At 30.3% G+C, this 11,637-nt stretch overlaps 1 non-coding gene across 1 annotated transcript; it reads right to left on the bottom strand.

Annotated features, from left to right (window-relative positions):
- Nucleotides 1-355: 355 nt before the first annotated feature.
- On the bottom strand, nt 356-427 carry Trnat-cgu (transfer RNA threonine (anticodon CGU)). The gene has a single exon. It is a non-coding gene; the product is annotated as a tRNA-Thr (tRNA).
- Nucleotides 428-11,637: the final 11,210 nt, after the last annotated feature.

Consider the following 11,637-nt stretch of genomic DNA (forward strand, 5'->3'; position numbering starts at 1 on the left):
AATACCTTCATTTCATTATAACCAATATTGCATATAGTTAGATTGCTCCAGACACCGTGTTTTAGCGGGCTGCGTTCTTTAAAAGTTGTTTCCTGAAGTTGATCATTAGTTTCATCTTTTACCTAATATGGAGTAGTTGTTAACAAGTACCGTAATAGCTTAACGGTGATAATTCAGCCAGTTGCAATTATTTTCGAAGCTGTAACCATAAAAGTAAGTTGGTACCCCGGATTAGCTGGGAAACCCAAAAATATTCATAATTTCGGAATAAATCTATTGTATACTATAATTGTATATTTATTTGTCTAAGTTAAGTTTTCAACTTCTCATTGATTACAACAAATCAAAAATAACATGCCTCCAGTGAGGTTTGAACTCACGACCCCTGGTTTACGAGACCAGTGCTCTACCACTGAGCTATAGAGGCAGACAACAACCAATGCATTATAAAATGTTAATATCATTGTTAAAATTATTGAGTTCCGTTTCAATTAATATTTGCAAGCACTTTGGTCGACTTAACTTAAAATTTTAAAATAAAGTGTCACGTTTAAACAAAAATATATTTGTTTTGCGCCATTAAAATTCGGTAACAATATACGAAATTGGCCCTAGGACATACTTATCATTTAGAAGCTAAATTTGTACCTTTATTTCGGCTGAGAATAATTTTACTTAATAGTATACATATTTGTTTTCATACACAAAATGTTAGATCGTGGAAAATGATGAGAACGAAAAACAAGTCTTATATAGTTCTTCTCATTGATTTTAAATGTTATGTTAAACCATTTTTCTGTAAAAGGAGACGATTTAAGTATTTTACTCTTGGAAATACAAACCATGTTTGGCAGCTCATTACATAAATGAAAATCCAGAAGCAGCATAATTATATTGATTAACTTTTTATTACTAAAATGTTTTAGAATAGTTGCTACATAAGCCTCTTAAATATGTTTAAACCGTGATTAATTATTATTATCAATTTATTATCTCCTTATAGCTGCAAATCTCACTAACTCGCAAGACATGTCTTTATCAGCTAAGCATTTAACACAGCTCATGTGCTGAGACAAATATTGAAATCTTGAATATTCCAAATTTAAATAAGAGAATACAAAAAGCTGCATGCCCTATTACTGCTCATGCTCATGTGGTCCTTTATTAAAAAAGACACTATGTAAATTCATGCTGTGCCTGCAGTGTATATATTTTTTTCTGTGGACCCAAAATATGTTTTTTTTCTTACTTTAAATCGTGATTGTTTAGCAGATATTTTAAATATTTATAACAATTCTGTAAAATGATAGAATATCAAACATTATAATAAACGTTTACTGGCTATTTAAGATCAATGACATTATTTCTAATATCCCAAAAATATTTTTATTTTAATTTATTAGAAGCATTTTCCTGTTGGTATTCTGGTATAATTTAAAACAAAAACAAAAACAAAAAACACACACACACAATTTATAACCTTTTGCTTCTGTTGATCTTTGGTAATTTGTACAGTTTAAGTGAATCAGTATTTTGTATCGAAGTCAAGCATGAAAAATACTAAATAATGTTTATTAGCTACAACTTTTAGCAAGAATATAAACATTTAATTAATCAAAATTAAGTGATAATTCGGGTTACTGTGACAAAACATGTAATCAACAGTACTTTCAGTTTTATTCTGTTGATAACAAATAATAAATGTAAAACTTCTATGCAACAATTACGAGACGTGTAACAGAAAATTATCGGATTGTCAAAACAATCAGAAATTCAATATTTGATAAATAACTGTTTTGGCCGTTTCGACAAGTTTCTTGTATTACTGTCTCTCTTATCTTAAATATCTTTATATGGAGATTCTAGAAAAAGAAAAAAACATTGCATGCATTTTATTTTATGCTCGAATGTGAGAGCATGTCTAGACCAAAGTATCACAGAATAAAATGTCTTCGAGACTTATGTTTATATCCCATATAAGACTCTCGATGCAAATCTGTGTCTTTTTGAATTATAATACACAAATTATATCTATAACCTGCCAACTTCATCTTTAAAGCCGCATGCCTCCTGACAAGCCAGCGACTGACACAGTTAGGGCTGTTTTAGACCTCTTTTTGTTTTTTTTTTCGAGGATTGTAAATGCCGTTTGCAAAGATTTTATATTTAGAAGTTTTATTATTTCTTGATCAAATTGGAAAAAGTTATTTTTCATTAAATATTTCTACTTGGAGAATCTGTATGATAATTCTTTGTTTAATTCTCAACAGAGCGAAAAATAACAGAGTTATTTACCGCATACACGTACTATATTAGAAACGCGCGGCATCAATTTGATTCCTCAAAGTTTCATGTGAACTGCAACAACAACTATAATATTCATAGCTTTAATATTCCTTTCCCGTGATGTCTCTGTATAGCTCATATACACTATGCATACACTATCACAGGAAACATACACAAAAGTGTAGATATTGAACTTAAATAAGGCAATGATATTGATAATCATGCTGTGATAAACCTAAAACATAATACTTAACACATTATTATGTTTATGGATATTATTTAACTGCCAAAACTTAAATGCTTTATGTGTGTGCAAAACTCCAATGTATGCGCTGGAGAAACCATGATATTGATGAAAAAATCTCGTAGATGCGTGTCTCTTTTTGTCATAAGTTATTATCACTAAAGTGGAAGTTATATGATCTTAACATAAAGTATTGAAACAATCAATACGTTTTTACGACCATAGTTCTTACATATTTTATGACAGCTGCTTTGCAACAAAATGTCCCTTAAGGTTAAATTAATATCAAGTATCTTTGCTGTTTCGATTCATGAAATTGCCGTCTTTTAATTGATCCAGACACTCTTATACAATATTGCATTTCGTAAATAGAGAAAATGAATCATATCTTCCTAGATATTAATACGTGTCCGGTTTAATCGCAACATACACCACAATTATGTCATATTTGTATGACTGTATTATTTGCATTTTATCTTTGGTATTTGTGCTTCTCGTTTTAGCATTCATTGAACATTCATCAGATAAATAAGTTTATTTTTCATTCCTTACGTAACTGAAATGTATTTTAAAAAATCATTTTCAAAGACATATTGAAGTTTAAAAGCATTACATTTTGCTTTATTAAAATCCGTTTCCTTATGAATTTCGCCTGAAAAATGTATCATAGGAAATGACTTTTAGTAAGCTTTATTTCTTAACAATCACATTATTGTAACACAATGATTGTAAACGTTTAGATTACTAAGACCAAAAATATTCAAGAAAGGTAGTCTTTAACTGAGTGACTAATTGGTTAAATGATTTTTTTAAGTATTAGGTGAGTTCATCAAGGTTACATCATAAATTTTGAATTTTAATAAAATTATTAATTTGTCATGAAACATAAACGTAAGGCAAATAATTAAAAAGCAGAATTAATATGTGATTATTCTAAGACTTATAATTACCTTTTTTTGTTGGCATTATTTCGTAATAATAGAAAGTACATCAGTGCGGAGAATAATGACTTAAAACAGATAAAAGGACAAATAACAGGAGCAGTCCTACCTATGAAATGATCATATAAACTATGGTCGTAAGAGCTATCTTGGCGATGTAAATACCTCCTCGACCGACAGAGCAGTCTGGAAATATTATTTATTATCTCGAAATAAAAGTCATATTTTTATAAGCACTGCGTCGTCGTTGGTAATAAACTTTCATGAAACTTATTTTTTAAACATTGTTAAAGTTATCACAATGAAACTTGGATTGGTTGCTTATCATGACAAGGTGCAGCTGCGGGAAGAGGCAGTATTCTGAAAGCTATATTTTGAGTTATGTCAATTTTAAACCAAATTCGTTAATGACGAGTGATAACACAGATTGCGATGCTCTTGATTCGTTCTTTCTTTTAATAACTAATAAGTTTTGGCTCTACTTTTATAATAAGATTTTATGCGTTATAACTTAAAACATATTCGTTTTTAATCTGGATATAATCCCTGTTTAAACACAAAATGAGACAAAAGCATTTCAGTCAGGATTATACACTATATTGCAACGCTAAATAAAAATCCGTTAAAGCACAGTTTAAACGAAAATTCACCAACTTTACGTTTCCTGGAAACTTTATTCAACTCTACATGGTGTAGCATTCTTGACTTTCCGATATTCGATTCAAAGTTTACAAAAAATAAATAAATAAGACAAAATTGTACCTAAAATTTTGCGACATGCGCAGCCTTTTTTGTTTTCTAGCCTTGTGACATGCTTGATAAAAAATTGTTAAGTATTTATCAAAAATATGGTTAACGTTTAGAGATAGGCAAACAGGTATGCAATTAACATGACGTGTACGTGTATAGGCTAGCAGGAAATGCTGATAATTTATTCTAATCACGGAACAACAAATTGACAGTGTCAGTTCTCTCTGTATGAAATGTCTAGACAAATATTTAATTATGAAACTGATGAAAAGATGTACACAATCAAGTACACTTGTTGAAAATGGCAATGTCGAATTCGTGTCAATATATTACCTAGCATATTTATAGGTTCAGCAGTACGCTATCAATTCATTAGCCATTGAAAGATACTGATGTTATGCAGACTAAATAAATGATTGAAATTATGTCTGTAATTTGATCAACATCGAGTGGAATGATAGACTGCATCCAATCTTTTGCATATTTCTGTTCTGTTTTCAACCTCATTCATAAGATGTGTTCATAAAATATCTAGAGATAGAAATAGCACATTTTGCCAAACACACCGCTTTCTGATAAATGTAGCATTTTAAAAGATGCATTTCTATATTTGTCGTCTTAACGCTGTGGCTCATACAAATAAATTACAAAGCTTTACTTGCAAGTTTGATGTATTCAAAGAGAGTGAAATCTTAAGCGGTCTCAATAATAAACTTTCAAATTAAAATTAGTGAATGAACTCTTTAACATAATGCAAAGTAGTTTAATAAATTATTAATACTTACTGATTCGTTTAACATTCAGACTGTGTCTTAATTAAAATAAAGTGATATTAACAGTCTTTAACCTCTTAAAATAACATTTGTTTCTTTGGTCATAATATTTTATAATTGTTTACATTTTTACTTTTCTGATAATGCTTAACCTTGTTCAAAGTAATTAACATATCGATTACTAGAGTTTTCTTTTTAGTTCGTTATTTTATTCACTCAAACAGGATTAATTCTAACAGAACGAGGGAAACCTGTGAGAAGTATATATATTGATATTGTTTAAAAAAAATTAAAAACCATTTATCGCCTTATGAAGAACCAAATTAAATAAAATCATCTGCATACCATCAGTTGCAACTGCGATATTGTATTGTTGTGTTTTGTTTGCGTTATTTTATAATACATTAATTCAGATTTGTACATACCTACTTTGAGTACTACGAAACGGTAAAAGTCAGGAAATCGATTTTTTGGCTTTGGTCTTAAGCATGTAGTGTTAATTTGTTTGCATAGCATGTGGTGGTCGAGCGTTCAAATTCAACGTAGAGAAGTATTTTGTTATTGTTTAAATGCGTTAGCATCTTTGTGTTACTAATTTGAAAGAAGCAAAGCTGCAACAAAAGCACAACTCTAAAAACATAATGACTGCTTTTGTTAGATATCCTAAAAGTGAGTGAGGAACAAAAACTGCAATAACACTAAAGACTAGATAAAATTTATAAATTCTGATGCACGTATGAACAGTACATATAAAGGGGAATAAAGATAGTGGATATGTAAACTTGTACCGCTCGTGCAGATGTAGTCTGTAAGAGGGCAATAGAACCACACATATGAATATTACAAAAATGGGATGCTATGGAATTGTGTTTTTGTTGTTGTAATGTCTCTCCGTGAATAAGCGATATTGGTAACATTTACCAAGTTTTCTTTCATCAGTCAGGCGACAGTAAATTATTGCACTGTCAAAGTGAATCAAGAATTCAATTCGTTTCCAGGACATGCCGCCTGTCTGATTATATAACAGTCCAGACTTACAAATGTGAATTTTCCGTGCTATATTAATGCAATAAGAGTTCAAGTTTTCTTTTTGTTTATTTTAAACACAAAAGTACTGACATAAATTTATTTTCATCCAAAATGTAACAATATCCATAAATTTAATGCTAGGACTTCAGATTGTCTGAAATACTAATATATTAATCACTTGGTGTCTGATGTATTCCTGTACTAGTATGCTGTTATTTTTCAAAATATTTGTTTTCCTAATTCACTTAATCATTTTAAATACTTTATTCATTTAATGAAGCTCGGATAAAATATATTGTTTTAAAGCTTTATACTTTTTAATGCGAATAGTCGAGGTAAAAATGTAGAATAATACATATGATATATAGGCCCGAGTTTTAAGATATGAAACATATTATATGGTTGATAATACGTTTGCTAAACATTACAGTTTTCTTTCAAATGTAACTTTCTAGAAGTTTAATTATATATACCAGAGACAGTATAGTTTAAAACGAATGATGGTGTTACTGAAGATGATAACAATTTCAGAGCTCGTTATATTTAAAATACAGTTTCCAATATTTATCTAGTCCAAAGGTTACATCAAATGAGTTTTGTCAATTTTCTATGGGTTATACACTTGTAATTTGTTATCGTTTTCTAGGAAAGTAATTTAATATAAATCTTCATCTTTCACCTTTAAAGACATAAACAATAATCTAATTCTTAAGTGCTTTCTGTTACCCTATAATAAGAGAGGTATTTTGTTATTGCCCGGAGAAAGTTCTCCTTACTTGTATGATAATTTGACTAATCTATGATGCTTCAATATATCATTTTTTTCAAAACGTTTGTCCCTACCTCTTTACCGTTATACAATTTTATGAAACGATTAACGATTTATTTATTTAGAGATATAAATGCATTTTTAGACAACTAATTTTTCCTTTTTGTTTTAATTCATAAACAATTTTTTATTAGATATAGTTTAATGCCCTTTAATATTCGATAATAGGATACAATAATGAATCAAGAGCATTAACCCTATTTTTCCAGAGTAATAATGTCACGTGATCTACTATTGTGATGTAATTTGAGAAATATTATATTGAGTAAGAAATGTTTCCATTAATTACATGTTTCAGAATAGCTGTTGACTATTTATAAATGGAATTATTTTATATAATATCTAATATCAACTATTAAAAGAACAACTCCTCTGTCTCACACAGTTTTATTCTTTTGATAAAGAAAATAATAAATCCAAAACTTCTATACAACAAACACGAGAATTGTAACAGAAAATTATTAAAATAGCAAATGTAATCAGAACTTCAATTAGTGATAATAACTATTTTAGCCATTTCAACAAGTGTCTTGAATTTCCGTGCCTTTGTATAGTTCATATAGACTATGCATTATGCATACATTATTAAAAGAAAGTTTTACTTAAGTAAGGCATTTGTTTTGATCAACATATACCTATATGTCATTACAGAAAGGGATTTTCTCTATTTCATTGTCACATCAGTGTTATTTGTGCCGTGTGGCGGCTGTAAAATGTCGCCCCTGACATTTAATCAAAGATGTCGATCCTTGAAGATCGTTCAGCACGACATAATTATTGCGCATACATGTTACATGTATGTGGTACATTTAGTTTCTTCCGTGTGGCATTATTCAACTTGGTTGGTTCCAGTATTCCTGTTTGAATACTGTATAATAACCCTTAATATATGCTTTTTTAATTTGTCATTTGACGTTTTATTTGTGATATGCAAGCTTCATAACCTCAGATCCCCTGTCAAAATTCCATTTTATTTAGTTCCACCCATTGTCTTCTCGTCTAGGGCACACGCATTATTTTACTTGGGGACTATACGACGCATTTCATGGAATAGCACTACGGTGTCACAATGAAGGTTCCATGATAAACCGCCGTATGAACACATCTGCGGATGTTTCTAAATTCAAATTTTACCATTTCATGTTTAAATATTGAATTCTGCTTGAACCGATGCTGGGGGGGGGGGGGGGGGTGGGGGGCGTGGACGGTACTTGCACTTGACAATACCGTCATAAACAGGCTCAATCAAACAGAGCCTGCAATATTTTCAATATTGCCTTGTTGGGCTTTCTTTAGAGACATGTCCCATTTTGTTGATTGCTAACACGTTTGCAGGAAAATAGACCGCGCACATGGCCAGACAATAATCTTTCTAGTGTAAACTCATCATAATGATTATGGATATGATTTCAACTGCCATAAGATCGAAAAATTTGATCTATTATTAAAATGCTTTCATTTATGTGCTTAATTCCTATATATGCACTGGAGATTGTCAGAAACCATGATATTTATGAACAAATTCTTAGAAGTATGTCTTCTTTTTCATAACGTATAAACATTAAAAGGGAAGTTGTAAGACCTTAACATAAAGTATTGAAACCATCAAGTTTGTTTCGAACAAAGTTATTGCATACTTATACCATACTTTATGGAAACTGCTTTGCAACAAATTGTCTCTAAAGACAACATTCAAGTATCCAATTTCTTTGCATTTATGAAAAACATCTTTAAATTGCGCCTGATCACTTTATACAAATTAATATGGCATTTTAGAATAATCCTAGATAATAATAACCTGTCAGGTTTAATGGCAACATTCACCACAATAATGTCTTTTTTGTATGACTATATCACATTTATGTTATTTTTGACGTTACTTTTAATCTTTTGAACATTCATCAGATACATAAGTTTGTTTTATCCTTATGTTACGGAAATATATTTAATATGTTCATTTCCTAATTCATATTGAGGTTTATAAGCATTAAAGTTTGCATAATTGAAATATATTTCTTTATGAATTTCGCTTGAAAATAACAGTATCATTGCACAAGAATTTCATAAAGCCTTTTGTCAAGGATGTTGACAATTATCTTAACATAAATATTTTTGATCACAAAGACCAAAATTACCCATCCTCTGAAACGATAGATAGTCTTAAACTAATTCACTCATTTATGTATAAGTTTAGCAGTAATCAAGGTAACATTGTAAAATTTGAATTTTGAGATAATTGTTAAACTGCCAGGAAACAAAAGTGTTAAAGCAATTTGAGATAATTAAAACGAAGAATAAATATGCGACTATTCTTATAATTTAATTTACCTTCTTCTGTTGGCTTCGTCAGGTAATAAGAGATAAAAAGCACACCAGTGACGAGAATGAATAAAGACCTTAAACAGACAAAAATGACAAATAACAGTAAAAAGTCGTACATATGAAATGATTATATAAAGTTCTATAATTCTAGGAAAATAAATGTAATTTATAAGCTCGTCTGTTCCGCGTTAAACGTCGGGATTTTGTAATCTCTGGGTCGTCATTGATGTAATCGTCGTTCATAAACTTTAATGTAGCCTATCATTCAAACATTGCAACAGTTATCACAAAGAGACTTGGACTACTTGCTTATCACAACAAGGTGCAGTTCTAAGACAAGAGACACTACGAAAGCAACATTTTGAGTTATGGCCCTTTTAACCTTTAACTTTTGTCACAATTTGTTAATGACCAGCGTTAACACCCCATGCATGCTCTTGTTTCGATTTTACCTTTAAAGTGGCATTATGCCCATTCAAGGTTGTACAGTGAGTGAACAGGTGAAAGTCAAAATAAGTTTTTATATTGCCATAGTTCCTTTTATTTTACTAATTTACTTCATATATACAATAAATAACCATCGGATCGAAACGGTATTTCTGTAAATATCAATTAGAACCTACCTGAAACGTTTAGTTGAGTGGGGCATTCTTTTTATATTTTAGGCAGATTTTAAATATTATTCTAAACATTTTCAAAAAATACTGTTGGTCAAACACCATTTTAACAGTCAATCTTTTGAAATAAGTAGTCAATTCGTCTCAACTTGACTATGAAAATATGAGCATAATGTCACTTTAATAACTAAGTTTTGGTTTAATAACAGAATCTTAAGCGTTATAAAAACATGTTCGTTTTTAATCTAGTCAGCTTTTCAATAAAAGATGAGTAAATATCATTTCAGTCATGACACAGTATATTGCAACGTTAAATAAAAATCCTCACTTAAAACGCAAATCCTTCAACTTTACGTTTCCTGGATACTTTCTTTAACGGTACATGGTGTAGCATTCTTTGGTTTTCGATATTCAATTCAGAGTTTACAATAAATAAATAGAACATTGTACCTTTGTTGACACTAACATTTGGCGACATTCCCTGGCACCGTTGTGTTCGAGGTATTTGACGTGTGATAAGAAATTATATTAAGAGGACATTTTTTCGTTTGACATGTGTGAGTGAAATATGGAATATATTTTCACGAAACATGATAAAATGCCACATATTTTCACGAGCAGGGACGGCGAGTGAAAATATGAGGCATTTTATCATGTTGAGTGAAAATATATACCATATTTCACGAAAAACGAAAAAATAACCTTTTTATTTAATTTCATTATCAAAGAAAAATGGTAACGAACTCCCTTGCTTGCTACGCAGCTGCAATTGTACAGCGCGCATTAATATTATTCTTACTTGTTTTGCACGCGATATTTGGCGCTACATTGTGACGTCACGCAAACAACTCCAGTATAAATGACTGAATTACAGATATAAGTGTTCGGATTTATTTTCTTAGTTAGACCATTTTCTATCATTCTAGATAGTTTTCAAAACAAAATTCGACAAAAAGTTGTTTCGTATTTATCAGATTTTCCAAACAAAATGGCGAAAGAAGTCCCTTAAAATAAATATGAGTTTTGACTCCGGCCACTTTCATATTAATATTTCATATTTATTTCTAAAAAAATATGAAATATATTTTACTGATATAGCACCATATTTCATGGGTAAAATTAAATAATATAATATATTTATCAAAGGTATGGAAATGTATCTCGACCAGCATGCACAACCGTGCAATCCGACCAGATTCTATACGGTTGAGTGTTAGAGATAGTGACTGGACATAGGTAAACAGGTATGAAAATGACCTGACAAGTACATTCATAGGCTAGCAGAAAAGGCTGATATTTTATTTTAATCACGGAACAACTAATTGACAGTGTCAGTTCTGTCTGTAAGAAATGTCTAGACAGATATTTAATTATGAAACAGACGAAAAGATGTTCACAATCAAGTACGCTTGTTGTAAATGGCAATGTCGAATTCGTGTCAATTACCTAGCATATTTATAGGTTCAGCAGTGCTCTATCAATTCATTGGCCATTGAAAGATACTGTTGTTATGCGGTCTAAATAATTGATTGTTAATGTGTCTGAAATTCGATCATCATCAAGTGGAATTATAGACTGCACCCTGTCTTTTACATATTTCTTTTTCTGTTTTCAGCCTCATTCATAAGCATATATAGATAAAGATAGATATAAATACCAAATGTATGATGTTCGTGTAACCGCTTCCTGAGAAATGTAGCATTTTAAAAGAGTTAATTGTTTATTTTTTGTCTTAACGCGGTGGCTCATACATTTAAATTACAAAACTTTAAATTGTATGTTTAATGAATTTAAAGAGGGCGAAAGCTTAAGTCTAATAGATCTAATAAATAAACAACGTTAAAAT

The sequence above is a fragment of the Ruditapes philippinarum genome, unplaced genomic scaffold, assembly GCF_026571515.1.
Source record: "Ruditapes philippinarum isolate M1 unplaced genomic scaffold, ASM2657151v2 ctg673_1_1_1_1, whole genome shotgun sequence".
Classification (NCBI taxonomy): domain Eukaryota; kingdom Metazoa; phylum Mollusca; class Bivalvia; order Venerida; family Veneridae; genus Ruditapes; species Ruditapes philippinarum.